At 44.7% G+C, this 17,407-nt stretch overlaps 1 long non-coding RNA gene across 3 annotated transcripts in view; it reads left to right on the top strand.

Moving 5' to 3' along the window:
• The first annotated feature begins 3,102 nt into the window (after positions 1–3,102).
• Positions 3,103–17,407, top strand: part of LOC144372099 (uncharacterized) — a 47,504-nt gene continuing 33,199 nt past the window's right edge. For 2 of the 3 annotated variants that reach the window (XR_013432152.1, XR_013432154.1), the window contains exon 1: positions 3,103–3,164. This is a non-coding gene — a long non-coding RNA (uncharacterized LOC144372099). Of the gene's footprint in view, positions 3,165–7,429; positions 7,785–17,407 lie in introns of those variants that run through there. The other variant, XR_013432153.1, reaches the window with a different exon arrangement.

Here is a 17,407-nt window from a genome sequence, read left to right as displayed (position 1 = left end):
TAATCATTGTACATATTTATGGGGTACTTCAATACATGCATACAAATATGCACAGAACAGATCAGGGTACTTGGCGTATCTATTACCTCAGACATTTACTTTTCCTAGGACCATTCAAACTCTCCTTTACTAGCTGTTTTTCCCCCCAGACACGTGCACATATTTAGCTCAGTCAATTTGCAGCAGGTGTGGAGGTGCGCACCTGTAATCCTAGAAACTCACAGGCAGCCTGAGAAAATTAGCATGATCCTATCCCAAAATTTAAAAACTGAAAAAGCCCTAAAGATGCAGCTTGGTAGGAGAATGCCACTGGACTCCAGTACCACAAAAAGGGAACAAAACAAAGCCAGAGAGAAATTCGTCACATTGCCAAGAGAGTGGATTAATATGATTGGGTGGCAATTCTTGAGGTTTAGCTATTTAAGAATGTATTTGCATCTGAGAGTCTAGGAAAGAAAACAGTGTCAGAGGGTGAATTCAATTTATAACAGTCAACATTTGTTAGATAAGCAAAAGACAATGCTGGATGATAGCTTGACCACATACTCTGAATTTCATTATGGTATATTTGAATTGGAGTAGTAAAATTCATACATTGAAAGTATATGACTTGATGTTTTAAAATAAACATAGGAAGGATTTGTAGGAAAAAATTATATAAAATATCTTCATCATTGCGTAACATTTTTACAATGTAGGTTCAGTTCCCTTTGCTCGTTCTTGACCTCAGGCAACCACTAATTGAACTGCTAGATTTTCATACAAATGTTAACTTACAATGTAAACTCTTTTGTCAATTAACATGCTTTTGCGATTTTTTGATGTTATATTCACCTGTAGTTTGTCCTCTCTTATTGGCAAGTAGTATTCCACTGAGTGGAATATAGACCATATTAATTTATCCATTTACTAGTTTATGGTCACTTAGGTTATTTCCATTTTTTTTCTACTGCAAAAAATCTATGACTAAAATACTCACACACACAAAGTTTTATGAGAGTATATTTTTGTTCGCTTGGGAAAATACATAACAGTGTGATTCCTGGGTCACTAGCTGTTTTGAAATATTCGGTTTATTGTTGCCAACCATAGTTACCCCACTGTGCTGCAAACACTGGAATTATTCCTCCTACCCGTGCGTATTCCAGAAGAACCCCGTGGCCATCAGCCCCCTGTCTCCATCCCCTTCTCACCCAGGCTCTGGTGACCACTCTCCCACTCTTCTCTTCTCCAAGACCAATGTTTCAGCTTCCATATGTGAAGGAGATGTGCGGTATGTGTATTGCATACTTTACTTACGTCACCTAATGTCCTCCAGTTTGTCCACTCTGCTGCAAATGAGAGGACTTTCTTTTTGTGGCTAATATTGTGTATGTACAACATGCTTTCCTGACCTGTCCATCTGCCAGTGAGCGCCTAGGTTGATTCCACATCTTGGCTGTGGTGAAGAGTTCTGCAGTAAACACAGGACGCCTTCTTGAGTTACACCCCAGGGTCTCATGCGGATGGGCTGAGGACTCCCTGCCTCTCAGTGGGAGTCCTACCGAGAGCTCATGGAGGTGGAAGCTGGGCATTGCTTTTGGTGGTTTCCTCGACTTTTGCAGATGTGGTCAGAGTACAGTATCAAGTTCTGCCACACACACACAAATGAACCTGCAAACAAAGAAAATGCGTTGTTAAATAACTTCATCATCACAAATTAAAGGAACAAGGCATCAAACTCTCCAGGGATGATAGATAGACCAGAAATAAAACTAGCAACCAGAGAGCATGCAGGAAAGGCTAAAATAGGTAGCATTAATAAAGAAAAAGAAAAATACAGTCCTACATGGAACACCTAACCAAGTAATTAAAATGGTTAGAAAATCAACAAATCAGTCAGCCCTTGCAAAAAAAATAATAATAATTGTACCAGTAAAAAAAAAAAAAAAGAGTAAAAAAAATGGAAACAGAAAGAAATATGAGCCCAAGAATGGAAACCAAGATTTGATTCTTTATTTAAAAGCATGACTGAAATAGTCTGGCTTGACCAACCAACAAAAGAGAAAGAGTATTATGAGAATATTAACTTGTTTTAAAAAGGCAATTATCATCATTTAAAAAGGCAGTCACCACATAGAAAAAACATTTTTTTCTTAATGTTATCTACTAGTTCGTGTAGCTGTAACTGCTAAGAATGATTGTGCAAATTAAATAAGCCACTTGAGAATCCAGACTGTTGGGAAGTCTGGCCTTGTGTCATCAAAGGCACACTCTCCAGACCTCGAGGTGTGGGAGCAGGGAGACCAGAGCCTGGGACCCTGGTACCACTGCCACTCCCCTCCTGCTGGCTACTCTCCGGCTTCCTGTCCAGTGGCTGCTGGCCTAGGGCCCCATGCTCTGAAAGAGGGTGGCCCAGTTGTGACCATGCCCACACAGTGCTGCTTCCAACAGTGGGCCGAGAGGACCAAGCCTCAACTCGTGGGCCTTTGGAGTGGACACCTACTCAAGCCAGAGGCACTCGTCAGGGGAGTCCAGATTTCGCTGTCTTCTTTTAGAGAGTAGTGGGCTTTATTAATTTACTGGTGTGTAGACTGGATCTCATTGTGGGCTTTATTAATTTACTGGTGTGTAGACTGGATCTCATTGTAGACTTCAGGGCAGGTCTGGAATTTTTCTTAGTCTCTAGTTAGAGAAAACCTTACTCTTAAAATCATGGCCTTTTTGGGGGGAATCTAAATTAAATGCCCAGGATGATTAGCAAGATCTCTTCTTTCTAAATGGTCAGAATATCAAACCCTCCCAATATATGTGATCTCTGGGATCTCTGGCCAGCTCACAATGCTGTCCCCATCCCCGGTAGCTATTCTCTGCCAGGATTTTAGAATTTGGCCAAGATTCAAAGTGAATTAAAATGCAGTTTTCTGGGGATATTTCTCGGTCAGTTCCATCTGTCATATCTGCTTCCTCCTTTCAAACAGAGCACTATGCTCTGGGCTGAACTCCTAGAGCTGCTTTTTGAAAAACGACCCTAAGCAGGAACATGGGGTGGATGGAAGACTTACATTGAGTGTTTTTTTTTTCTTTCTTTCTAGGATCACATTCCTCTATTGTCTGCTGTCTGGTGCCTGAAGAAGAGTTGCTTTAGCATCTTGTTCAATTTTATCGTTGATCAGAGAAGTAAGGTATGCTTGGCACCTTTCACCCCACTCTAGCAGGAACCAGAGAACTTGCTCCCAAGTCTCTTTATCACACATGTACAGTTATGCTCTCATAGAGATGGTAATTTTATCTGTTGGATGAGAATTCTGCCTTTTTACCTCTTTCTACAGAGGCTGGGTAAGGGATAGAAATTAGGAAAGAGGCTTGGATGGGGATTTTGTATGGGAAGGCATGTGCCTGGGCCAAGCACTACCTGGTTGTCCGCCCTATGGAAATGCTACCGTACTAGTTAGGCACCAGGTGCTGCATTGCCAGCTCCCACTCTATACACATAATTCCCAAATAGCAGTGCCTCCTGTCTTGCGATTCCCCTGAGGTCTGTTTCCTTCATGGACCCAGATATACAGTGATCACCATTGGCTTATACTAATTGGAGATGAAGACTCTCCAGGGCTGTACACTACCAGCTAGTGGTCTGACAGTAACTGGGAAACGGCATCCCTCCCGGGCTGCCCTTTGCTCTTTTTAGGGAGACATAGGCCATGCATGGCTCATGCAGAAGAGCACAGCTCTGACCCATGGGAGCACCACTTCATTGTGGATCAGCAATAGCACTGAGGCTATTTAGACTGATTCCTTAGCCTTAGTCCTTGTTTTCTGAGTTCAATGTGATCGTCACCCATGTGTTAATGCTGCCAGCATTTTTTTTAGTGATGACCATTCTCTTCCTTGCTGTTTCTAATTTCTACATTGATTACGTGGGCTCTCAAGTTCCCCCCTTAGAATGGCATATTTGCATATTCTGTTTTATGTGCTTATCTTTGAGCTCCTGTCTCTGTGAACTAAGTTCTTATTCATTTACCTTAGCACCTAAGCTGGTTCTGAAGGCATTCCTTCAGTTGTTTGTGGCATTATCATCAGGGATGATTCGCCCCTGGAGCACTCTGCCTTGACCAACAGGACCGACAGGAGCCCAGAAAAGAAATGTTTTTATTTCTTTCAAAGTCAAAAAAATAAATAATACCAAAAATATGACATTGAATCTACACTGGTGTTATATTAATATTTGTGCCAATGAGATCATAAAATATACTTTGAACACCATTTTTATGGAGGAAGGACATTTTTATGTAGGAAGGAGTTCAAAAAGACAAAAATTCCCTGTGACCACAAAAGTCATAATGTAACCCTGATTATTTTACTTAACAAATTAACATGAATTCCTTGGTATCACTTATCACCTGGATCCTAACTGAATGTCCCTGGCTGTGTTGGAGTTATCGTTTCTAGCTGGTTTGTGGGGTTAACACCTTGTGCTTGGCTGGCAAGACTGTTGAGTCTCTAGGGTGCCCCTTCTTCCCCTGAGCCCCACGCTGACGCTGATGACCTTTTGCAGAAACGTTAGTTGCCTAGCCACTCTGGTTGTCTATAGCTACCTGTTTGATTCTTTGTAGTGGCATTTATCTTCTTTCTCCATTTTCTACGTTGCTTGTTAGGGCAGTTAATTGTTCAGGCTTCGTATCTACATGTTGAATGTTCAGGGTAAGGATGCGTCAAAGGCAGGGTCATATTGCTTCGTGTCTTGTTATTACAGAGGTGCCTAACGGCTGATGTCCCAACTATAGTGACGCTAAGATCAGCAAAGACATTCAGGTGGTGATGGATGATAATTAAATGCTTCAACTTTGCTGCTGGAGAATGCTCTTGTCTGGTCTTGAAAACCGTGATTTTCCTACTTTGTTCAGTCTTGTAGCAGTGTCCTCAACACTTGGAAAGATTTGTTCAGATGCTTCATACAGAAAAATCAGGATAAATGCTTATTTTTTCCTTTACACTGCTGATTTTCATATTAAGCAGTTGGTGAACTGGTTGCTTTTATTGCTGTTCAATGAACCTGAGTGTTTTCCTCTTTCTGCTGAAAACAGAAGCAATACAACCCAACAGCCATGCCTGTGCTGGAACCCAGGCACCCTGAGCAATCATCTCCAGGAGAGGAGCCGAGATTCCTTAAAGGGATGGTTCCAGGACTGGGGCAGGAAGTACACAGGACAATGCCCAGACAACTTTCATGCCAGAAAGCTGAAAGTTATCAAAGAGTAAAGACTTGAGTTGAAAGGACATAGGGTCTTACCACAGCAGACAGAAAGAACATCAGAAAAGACCTATGTAAAATGTTTTTCTGTGTAGCAGAGATTGAACCCAGGGGCGCTTAACTACTGAGCTACATCTCCGGAACTTTGGGTTTTTATTTTATGACAGGGTCTTGCTAAGTTGCTTAGGGCCTTGCTAAGTGGCTGAGGCTGATCTCACATTGCCTCAGCCTCAGCCTCCTGATTTGCTGGAATTACAGACAAAATGAAGTATTGATTAAAATAAACCAACCATATGAAATCTATGTGCTCACTATAGGGAGGGAGGGAGAGAGAGAGTAGAGGGAGTATAAAAAGTGCATATGCAACATTTTAGTTGTCGCCAAACTTCCTCTGCAGAAGCTTCTATATCACTTCCAGAATTGTGCAAGCAGTGTTGTTTTCAAACAGATTCCCAACAGAATACACCAGTGAAGTTGGAGGAAAGTGATGCCATTATGGTGTAGTTTTTATTTTTACTTGTCTCATTTTGAGCCCTATTGAAAAATTTTTCTCAATTCAAAGTTTTTTTTTCAATTATTTTCCTATGAACTTTCTGTGCATTTATCTTTTAAATTTACTCAATGGCTACTTGACCTGTTTCCTCCTAAATTTCTAAGAGTTATTTGTATATTAGGGACAGTAGTCCTTTTCTGTAATATAGGTTGCAAATACACTTTCCCACTTTCTCATTTTTTGATTGATTGTAGTCATTTTTGTTTGTTTGCCATGAAAAATTTTTTATTTTGTTTTTCATTAATGCAATTGAATGTATTCGTCTTTTAAAATTGCTTCTGGATGTTGTGTCATTAAATGGGTGATGTCTTGGATTTTTTTTCAATACATAAAATATTGTATTTACATAGAGTACAGTAAATATATAAGATTGGAATATGAGCTGGGTGTGGTGGCAGTCGCCTGTATTCCCAGCCCCTCAGCAGGCTGAGGCAGGAGAACAGCAAGTTCAAAGCCAGCCTCAGAAACTTAGGCCTAAGCTACTCAGCCAGACCCTGTCTCAAAATAAACTATAAAAAGGGCTGGGGATGTGGCCTAGTGGTTGGGTGTCCCTGAGTTCAATCCGAGGTACCAAAAAAAAAAAAAAAAGATGATGAAATTAAACTATTTCCCCTTTTTATTGGTTCTTTTTAGTTACACATCACATTAAGGTTCATTTTGACGTAACTATAAAAGCTCAGAAGGTAGTTTGCTATAACTCAGTCCCTGCTTCTCCCCTCTCCCCCCTCCTGTCCCCCTCCCCCCTCCCCCCTCCTGTCCCCCTCCCCCCTCCTCTCCCCCTCCCCCCTCCGCTCCCCCTCCCTCCTCCCCCTCCTCTCTCCTCTTCCCCCTTCCCCTCCCCTCCCCTCCCCCCTCTTCCCTTTCCTCTGCTCCACTGATCCATTTACTTTTAGCTTTTTGCTAGTAGTCCCAAAAGCTAAAAGTAAATAGACTTTTCTGTTTACATTTGGACTTCTTGATTCCCTGCCCCCACACACCAGTGCATCTGTTGAGCCACCTGATGAAGACCAGGCATTTTGTGATCCCAGAGAAACAGGCAGCTGATGGCTGAGCTGGCCTGGCCTTGGGCTGCCTGGCGCCCACCCGGGGCCTGCGAGTCCTCCTGCCGGACAGACAATTCCCCAGAACATCTACAATGGAGGAGACCGCTTTGTGCCCAAACCTAAGACCAAGGAAGACCACTCCGTGGTGGCTGCGGGGCGCCGAGAAAGCAGGCCCAGCTCAGATCTCAGGAGTGACCACCACACGGGCTCCGCCTCCTACTGCAGCTCCTCGCCTTTCACACGCCCCCGCCCCGATCAGGTTATGAGGATGCCCTATGGAGGATCACATGCTTCCCACACTCTCATAGACCCCCAGTCCTGAGGCTCCTGTCCTTTCCGGCTCTTAGTGAGACCCCGGGTTCCCCTGCCCACTCCACTTGCACTGCCCTGTTCTGGTAGCCCAGGGGGCCAGGGAGTCCCAGGGGAAGGAGCAGGGCGGGGGTGCGAGTGCAGGTTCCAGGCTGCCAGGTGTGAGCCGAGGCACCGGGGCTTTGGTGCACCTTCCTAAATCCAGGTGTGGCTCTGACTCTGGCAGAGAAGGTCCACCTCAAAGCCTCTCCAATCTGTTCCCACTTATCCCTAGTGTCCCTTTCCACCAGGCATCAGCCAGGAGAGGACCCCAGGGAGGCCTGCAGGGCCCATTTGCTCTGCTCACGTCTGGTGCCCTAGGGAAAATCCTCCAGACTTGGGGTGGGCGTGTAGGGGGTTCTGCCAGCCGGTGGTCGCCCAGCACCGCTGCCCCTCTGTTTGTTCCACTTGGAGTCCCCAGTTTCTTGACGTTTTTGTGTATTTATATCTCTTTCCCTTTTTGATTGCTGTGAGTCAAGTTTTTATTGGTTTTAAATGTTGGCTCTCTAATTTTGTCAGCGCTGGGGAGGGGAATTCTGCAGTCTTGCCGCTTTCTGGTAAAGAAGGTGTCTCCGTCCCCCACCAGCTTCCTCCCTTAAAACACTTGGTGAGTAATCCTCTTCTTCACCTTTTCTGTAGATCCTGCAAGCTCTCCTTTCTTTTCAGGTGATCATTGTGGCAACAAACGTCATTTTTCCCCCTGCTAATGTATACTTCTTCCAGGTATTAAAACAGAATCAGGCTCTTGGTTGAATAAAGGAAATAAAAAATACCAGAAATTCATGGCAAAGGCATCTTCCTTTCACCTAGTGTGTAAGTTGGGGCTTACTGCAGTGGTGACCTGTGGTCATTCCTCAGAGTTTATGTTCATGCTACTCAATGTCCCATGTCAATGGGGACCTTTGCTCAGTGAATGGGCAGCCCTATTTATAAAGGATTTTGTCATTGTCTTGAAAAAAATTGTTTCCCCAGTGTCTTAGTCTGCTTTGTGCTGCTATAACAGAATACCACAGGCTGGGTGATTTATAAAGGAGAAATTTATGTTCTCACAGTTCTGAAGGCTGGGAGTTCAAGGTCAAGGGGCCACAGGTTCCGAGTCAGGTAAGGGCCCCCTATTTGCTTCCAAGGTGGCGTCCTGATGCTGTGTCTTCACAGAACAGTGGGCAGGTGAACCCACTCCCAAAAGCCTTTTGCACAGGGCATGAATTCATTCACAAAGACACATGACCTGGATGCCACAGAGGCCCTGCCTCCCAATGTGGCTGCAGTAGGGATTAAGTTTCCCACAGGTGGATCTGGGGACACATTCAAACCACAGGACCAGTCAGTTATCCTCTGAACTGTTCTCCACCACCATGTTAGGTATGTCTGTGCACCTTCTCCAACAGCTCCCAGCTGGCTGTCTCAGCTTAGGCTTCTCTTGGTTAAGCACTTGCAGCGACACTCGCTGGCCTCTCCATAGCAAGAAAAACACTCTATGTGGAGACCCGTGGTCCATAGTGTGCCACTCAGAACTGCAGTGACCAGGGATGTCAGGGGCATGAGTTTAGGAATTCTGCTCACCACCAGCCAACTGTTGGCTCACACAAGCTTGTGGTAGTTAAAATACGGACCTGATTCTCCTTATTTATGCTGGTACATTTAAATTTATTTATATCCAATGTCGGATACTTCCAATTAGCCTAGCTCCCTGGGTGGTAAGTTCTGGGAGGATCCGTACTGGATGATCATGGCAGAACTTAGCCCTGTGATCAAATAAGAAATAACTCTGCAGACACTTTCTGTATTGTTTTCACGCCCACCCCCTACCCCTTCTCCTGGGAAGCTGAACAGAGTGGTCCTGGGGGGTGTGGCCTTGACCATGCTGAGCTCAGGAGCAGAACACTCAGGCCCATAAGTCTCAGGCCCTTTCTGTCTCTCTTACAGCCCTGATAAAGGAACCAGGGTGAGCGCTGACCACCCTCCTCTCTCTCCTACTTGTCTCTTCCCTTCTGAGCCCTCTGTCTCTGCTGAACTCAGGGCTGGGGGCACCCTGTATGCTCAGAACCCACAGCTGGGCAGTCCCTTCAGGAAGTTGGAACTCTGGTGGGGCATGCCTGCCCCCTGCTGCCGTGTAGGAGGAAGCGCAGCCTGCGCTGGGGAGGGCTCCCAGTTCTCCAGAGGATGCTGTCTCAGTACATGTGTGCTGCTATGGCGGACAGCCACACGCTAATGACTTTGTAAAGAAGAAGGATTCCTTTCTTATGGTCTTGGAGCCTGGGAAGTCCAAGATCGGCAGGCTTGGTGTCTGGGGACAGTCCCATCTGCGTTTCCAAGACAGCCTTGAACTCTGCAGACTCCAGAGTTCTGTGTCCTCCTATGACAGAAGGTGGGAAGCAGAGGGCGAAGCTCTACCTGTCAGGCCCTTGGGTGAGGGCACTTCATCCCGCTCATGAAGGCAGAGTCCTCATGGCCAGTCGTCCACCTCTTCACACCATGAACAACACACTCAACCAAAGAAGCTGCTCCTGAAACCACAAACTGTGGCTAATGCCAGTGAGAGAGGAGCTGGGGGTCTGGGAGGCTTGAGGATGTACGGCTCGTGTTCCTTTCCTCGGGGCAAAGGCATTCATTACTTGGAATGGAAGAAGAGAAAAACGAAAAATTGCATCATGAGCCAAGGGCTTCAATGATGTCACAATGCATAAAAACAACATCTGTATGTATAAGCACCTCGAGGATGGAAGAGGTCACCAGTCTTGGCTCTTGGTTAGAAACGAACTTCAACTGTGGGCTGAGCTTCTTTACCCAGTGCTCATCACATTGCACAAGTGTTATCCTGCTCAGGGGTTCACTCATCAGCAAAAATCTATTATGGTTAACTGTGCTCCATGTACTGGGGAGGTGTTTAGGGCGGTTGAAGGGAGGAAATATAAACTTTAGTAACACAGTCTCTGTCCTAAGCAGCTCACAGGATGGAGGGACCTGACAAGGCAGAGTTCACAGAGGGTCAGACCATGGAAAGCGTTCACTCAAGGCCAGCTCTCTCCCATCCCTCTCTGGTCCCCCGAGTGTCCCCCCGTGCGGGACCACCTGTACTGCTTTCCTACCTTGCTTCTCATGATTCTCAGCTTAGGGGCTATTTCTCTGGGCAGTCTTCAGCTTTCAAGTTCACTGAAATGTATTTCTGGGTTACTGTGTCCTCACCACACTGGGTTTCCAAATGCCTGGTCCACACGTTTGTTCCTTCAGCAGATCCTCAGCTGTGCTCATTGATGAAATTCAGGGCTTCACGCAAGATGTAGCCTATAAATAGCCACTGAAGGAATTGTGGCTACTCAGCTTGGAGAAGAGAGCCAACAGGACAGAGACGATCAGACTTGTGAAGATCTGTCCTGGACTCTGTGTCAGAGGCAGAACTGACTGATTGATAGAAGAGAAAGACTGTGGCTTCAAACCAGTAATGTTGCCAAAACCAGAGCCAACCCAAAGTAGGATGCCCTGCTTTTGGATCCTTGGTTACTAAATTTTCCTTTATGTAAGTGTGAAGGCTCACGTGTGACACAATTCAAGAAAGTTCAGAGGAGAAAAGATTGGGTTGTGAGAGTCTTAACCCCATCAGTGAATTCATCCCCTGATAGGGATCAACTGAGTGGTAACTGAAGTGGTGGGTGTGGCTGGAGGAGGGGGGAATTAGGGTTTTGTGTGTGTGTGTGTGTTTGTGTGTGTGTGTGTGTGTCTGGCAAGTGGAAATCCTTCTCTGCTTCTTGATCACCATGATGTGAGCTGCTTCCCTCTGCCACACACTCTGCCATGATGTTCAGCCTCACCTTGAGCCCCAAGAAATGGAGCCAATCTTCTATGGCCTAGGACTTCTGAAAATATGAGCACTCAAACTTTTCCTCCTCTAAAGTAGATCTGGTTGAATCCTTTAGTCACAGCTGCAAAAAAAAAAAAAAAAAAAAAAAAGCTGACTGAAACAGTAAGTAATGCTGAGATGAAAAGATTCTGTCAGCTTCTAATCATTTTTGAATAAATATCATATAAGTAACCCTATCAGAAAATGTTGCAGTCATAATTAGCTAATGCAAAGTTTCAAGAGATTTTAGTTCTACTTACAGCATTCGTTCTGAAGTATTTTCTATAGGAGGTAGGCAGTCAGCATTCGTTACTCCTTAGTTTTTGATTAATTGACTTTCTCTGACTTTGACAGGAGAAAGGGGAAATCTAGGATTCCTTTGCACGGCATGGTCAGATGCAAGTGCAGGGTAGGAGTGCCCTCTAGCTGCCACATTTAAATCAAGAGAAATAAATTACAATCGCAGCCATGTAACGATCGCACGTCCCCCTCTAGTGGCTGAAGTGGATACATGCAGCGTTTCCAGTCCCAAAGAGACTAGTGCTGCTCACTATGCCCTTGAGGTCTCAGGAAATGAAGAAATAGGTGGAGCCTCAGAGATGGCGAGGTTCAGTTTCTTCATTTGCAAAAGAAAGGGAAAAAACCCCTACGTTCAGAATAGGGAAGTGACTTGCTCAAAGCCAGGCTTTGCAAACAGCCTAGAATAGATCCTTGGCTTCCTGATGCTGGATGAATATTTCCTGCGGGCCAGGTCTAGCCTGGATGCTGCAACTCTTGGTTTCCTGCCCACACATGCTCCCCTGACCGCGGGCATGTGTGGGCAGGAAGGTGGGCACCAGGAGTCCTTCCTCTTGGATAGTCTGAGCTCCATACGAACAAGCTGCTACCCTCAGATGGCACCACAGGTTTCCCTTCCTTCAACCCGCCCCAGCGTGAGCCTGGCTCAGTATCCCTTCCGCTGTACTGGCGCCATGACACCTAGCCTGCAAGCGAGTGTTGCACAGCCTGAGAGTCTGTCCCTGGAGGCTGACCTGGAGCGCCCTGGGCGAGCAGATGGGGGCTCTCCGTATTGCCTCTCTTTACCGGGGCTGGGAGGGGCTGCTCCGGGCAGGTCTCTCAGGGCTAGGCCAGCGGTCCACCACTGCTCCTTCCTGGTCAGCCACAAACCTCAAGGGAGGTGCGGCTCAGCCCAGTCATTCTCAACAGAGATGGATTCTGCCCCACAGACAATGCTCTCGAATGACAGGTTTTAAACTTTGTGGTGGTGTGAACTAACATGAATTTAATGCATCTGCTTCCAATTTTGACTTTTGATCTTTCCCCGGCTTCGGCGGGATACTCTCCAGGGCCAGCATCAGCGGGTCCCCGCTAGGGAGTCACCTGGGGAGACTCCCTAACTTCCTGGCCAGTATTTTTTGGCGATTGCGTTTTCTCATCTCATCATGTCTATACAACTCCCCTTCGTGTGTAGACGAGCCCATCCAGTGCTTCTGTATGGACTGTCCCCTGTCGTGGTTGTGTCCTACTGCGCAGACCAGGAAGCCTCTCAGCGCGCTGGAGCAGGTGGGGCTCAGCCGCGGTGCCCGCAGCTCAGGCGTATTCTGTGCACTTCCTCTCCTGGTATGGTCAGCCCGGGAGGGGTTATGATCATGATGACATTATGATAATAATGATCCTCTGAGGAGGGAGCTTCTATTAAATGACAATAAGTCATATCGGGGGCCTTTGCCCAGGTCAGTTTTCTCGGAGAATGGCAGAGCTGAGGTTAATTCCGGGATCCCTGGTGGGTTCCTGTACAGGTAGACCCAGCTCAGGACCACCCCTTACGGTCATAGTGACATAGGTCACACATGTCAGCTATAGGGACAAAGAAAACTGAGAGGGACTGAAGAGGGATTCCGGGTCTCTAATATTTAAGGGGCAGTAAGAACACAACACACACAGTAAAAGAGAGGAAGAGAAAGGAGGTAGTCGGAGGAGAATTGAGAGAGGAGACACGCAGGAGGGGCAGCGTTCTCAGAAGGAAGTGGGCAGTAGTGTCCACCCCCGGAAGAGACCCGAGATAGAGTCAGGATGCCGCTGGAAATGGCCGGCCATGCTGATTTGCTGATGCTGGTTTTGCAGCTTCGGTGAGTGATGAGGACTGAAGTCAGGTCTTAACTGACTGAGGAGGAAGAGGGTACCAAGAAGGGGAGTCCTGGGCGTGGGCAGCTCTTCCAAAGCCAAATACAAAGGGAGGGAGAGAGAGAAGTGTGGTGGCCAAAGGGAACTAGAAGCTGGAGGCCAGGCCATGATGATGATGATGATGATGACGACGACTGCAGGAAGCTCAGAGATGGTAGGTTGTGGTCATTGGAAACCACAAAGTAAAGCAGCATTCAGGAGCGCACATGTGGCCCACAGTTAACAGAGTCCCTGCAGCCACTTGAACCTGGAAGCTGAGAAGAGAAACCTGTGTCACTTCATCAGAGGGGTGACTGCCAGCACCTGTGGAGTGGCTTGTCCTGTGATCACGCAGCCACTCAAACTCATGCTTCTCTGTCTGAAGGGAAGCACAGGAATCGCCCCAGGCTGAGCTCTGGGCATGTCACTTGCAGACCTATGATTTCCCCAGATCCTTCTCTGGCCAATCAGCATCATCAGCAATATCCCTGCCCCTGCTCCAGTCCCATCAGTGTCCCTAGGATTTGTAGTGATGTCCTCTCCTTCATCTGATGTTAGCAGTTAGTGTCTGGTCTCTCTCTCTCTCTCTCTCTTTAGTGATCCTGGCTATAGGCTAATCAATTTTATTGATATTTTAAATATTTATTGATATTTTAATCAGTTTTTTGTCTTGTTGATATTTTCTATTGATTACCTGTTTTAAATTTCACTGATGTCTAATTCTTTAAATTATTTTCATTATATCTGGCTTACTTTAGATATAAGTTGTTTTTTCCCCCCAGTTTTTCTACTGTGGAATATTAATGACTTTAGATGTTTCCTTATTGTCATATATGCAATCAGTTATTCAGATGTGCTTTATGACCCAGGATATGGTATATGTTGGTGGATGTCCCATGTGCATTTAAGAAGAACTTATAATCTCTGATTATTGCATGAAGCAGTATACAGATGCCAATCATATGCAATTGGTGGATTGTGATATTGAGTTCAATTATGTCTACTCATTTTCCTACGTACCTGCTAAATCTCTCCATCTCTCATAGAGGACTGTTGGAGTCTACAGCTCTAAGAGTAGATTCATTTACTTGACCTTGCATTTCCTATGTTTTTTGCCTTGTTCTGACTCTCTGCTATTAGGTGCATACACATACATGCATACACATACATCGAGAATTATTTTTTCTTTGAGAGTTGACTACTGTGTAATTATGTAATGATTCATTATCCCTGGCCATTTTTCTTTCTCTGAAGTGTGCTCTGTTTGGAATTAATGTAATCCTTACAACTTTGTTTTTTAGCTAGCAAGGTCTGTCTTTCTCTATCCATTTACTTTTAGTCTATATCTTCTTACATTTAGGTTGGGTTTCTAATAGACAACACACGGTTGAGCCTTGTTCCTTGAATCATTTTGACAGTCTGTTTTTTAATTGATAAATTTAGATATTTGACACCTAAAGTGATTATTGATGTAGTGGAATGCATTTTTATGATATTTGTCATTGTTTTCAATTTGTGCTCTTAGCTTTTGCTCATTTATTTTCTGTCATATTTCTTCCTTTTGTAATATTAATTAAACTATTTATATGATTGTCTTTTCTTTCCCTTATTAGCAAATAACATATTTTTATTTACTTCTTTTAGTGGTTTCCCTAAATTTGCATCTACTTCTAAGTCCATTTTCAATAAAATTATACTGCTTCAGGGATAATAAGGAATGTGTAATAAAATTAGTTCTAAATTCTTCTTCCTGCCCTTCATATTATTGCTGTCATACATTTCACTTAAGTAAAAGAATACACAAACCATGTTCCCCTATGTGACAGTTTCCCTATTACATCACTTGCAGGCTAATCCTAGTTTTCTAAAATTCTTGGTATTATAATTCCAAAGGTCTTTCCCTATCTGACTCCAGTTCTTATACATGTTTTGTATCTTTAAACTATGTGTGTGTATGTGGGGAGGGGCGGTGTAAGATTGTTTAATATTTTTCTTGAAAATGGACATGATGTCCTAGTTAAAAGGAAACCCCATAAACCGGCCTTGGATAATGCAGTGGAGGGGTGTGGAGATGGTGCATTCTTTGTCCACATGATTAGTTCTCAGTCCACCCTGAGTCTGCGCCTGTGGACCGTGATGCTTACTGGCTGCCTCTCAGGAGCCCCTTCCCTGTCGGTACAGAAGATGGAGAGATGGAGCTTGAGGAGAGCACCTCCCTTTCTTATTGAAAGACCTGGGATGAGTGTTTTCTTCCCTCAGACAGGAGAGTGAAGAAATCCTGGAGAGTAAGGTCATGGTGAAATCGCCTGTCGCCCGAGGACAGGCCTTGTTAACAGGAACAGAATGCTCTGAACAAGTTAGAATGGTTAACTTTCCCGTTTCCTGCTAGAAGCAAAATGGGACATATTCTGTCAGGATCTGCTGGGACTCCTAGAGTGAAACCCACAGACTGGGCCCCTGGATTCGGTTCTCCTGGGTTTGACTCTCACACTGGGTCACGCTGAACCACCAGCAAGTTGCCAGGTACAGTTTGTTTTTCTCACCTTGTACTGATCCTCACAGACGTGTCTGCTCAGGGATTCTGCCCTGTGACTTGTGTGTTGTTTACAATCCCATCTGTCTGTCCAAGTTTGGAGGTGGCAGTTGCTCTGTGACCTTGCTTCTCTGACAGGTTGAAGAGTTGCTGAAGCCCCCAGCTGCTCATCTCTCCATGTGCTGAGGTACAGTGTGACCTCGAAGCTCCTAGTATTCTGCACCACCAAGGTCCTGAGTTCTATTTTAACATTGATGTCATGTTCTTGGTGACAAAGTTTTGACTAAGTCTCCTTCTCCCCTTTCTGCTTCTCTCCTTGGGAGACCATTACCACCATCAGCAGAATGTAAAGAAAAACAAAAAGAGAGACAGACAGAAAAGCAAGCATCATGTAGGGGCAAAGTAAAAGGGGCTTCTCATCTAAGCTGCCAGCTTTATTTATATCCATAAGTTACATTAGGTCATTGACATCATTGGTACATATTGCTCATTGTATAAAGTTACTGTTACGTGGGCAGGTTTAGGCACAGTGACACATTAGTGTTGTCTAAGAGAATTCCTTTATTTCCAGAACTGAGTGTCTGAGATTAAGGCCAAGGCTGGTAAGACACTAGCATAGAGCCTCCTCTTGAAGGACATTACCATAGCAGCTAGGCATTGAGCATGTATTAGTCATCTTACTAGTTCCAGAGATTAACTGTAGAATATTCCAAATGTGGATAACAGGGTGGCTGTTACCCTCCAGGAACTTGCTCACCAGAGGAACACTGCCTTATAATATCAACAGTCAGTATCCTTACAGCAGAACCTGCGGGACAGAGACTGGTGACAGAGTCCGCAATCCCCTGACATGCTGCCAAGAGAAACCAGGCTACTCATCCATGCCCTAGTGTGTGGGTCAACTCTGCATCTCAATGGTGCCCACTTGGTGTTGGCAGTTAAATGTCTAGACCACAGATTGTACTTTCCAGCCAAGAGTGTGCAGATAATGACATGGTTAATTATTAACACCAACAGGTTAGTAAAGCCACCATTCCAGGACCCTCTTTAGAGACTAGAAACTCCCAACTGTATGTACCCTTAAGGAAGGGGTCTTGGTTCAGTTCCTTGCTCCTAAAGACCCTATGCAGCCCTATAGGGACAGACAGGAAGAAGAAGGGGGCAGGTGAAAGAAGTTATCTCTCATTCAGACAAAATTTTGATAATTGTTATGATAATTATGATAATTATCATAGCAAGCTATTAAGAACAAGTTGACTCTGAAAGTTACATGAAAATTTCATGAACAAATAAATTAGAGATATCTAACAAGGGGCTGGGGTGGTGGCTCAGTTGTAGAGCGCCTGCCTACCATGAGCGAGGCACTGGGTTCAATTCTTAGCACAGCATATAAATAAATAAAATAAAGGTCCATTGACAACTAGAAATTCTAAAATATATATATTTAACAAAAAATGTATAGAACTGCAATAGCACAAAGGGAGTGAAAATATATTTCATATTCCTTGATACAATTTTTTTTACTATAACAGTATATTACAGAAGAATAAGAATATTTTGTATTGAATAAATTGGTTTTAAAAACATGAACTGAATCATCATGTGGGTTTTTTGTTTTAGACCAGATCATGCGGTGAGAATTATCTTTCCTTTTTTTAAAATTTATTTTTTATTCTAATTTGTTATATGTGACTGC

The sequence above is a fragment of the Ictidomys tridecemlineatus genome, chromosome Y (genome assembly GCF_052094955.1).
Source record: "Ictidomys tridecemlineatus isolate mIctTri1 chromosome Y, mIctTri1.hap1, whole genome shotgun sequence".
Taxonomy (NCBI): Eukaryota; Metazoa; Chordata; class Mammalia; order Rodentia; family Sciuridae; genus Ictidomys; species Ictidomys tridecemlineatus.
The sequence above is the reverse complement of the archived record's forward strand: the minus strand, read 5'-3'. Positions and strand labels throughout refer to the sequence as shown.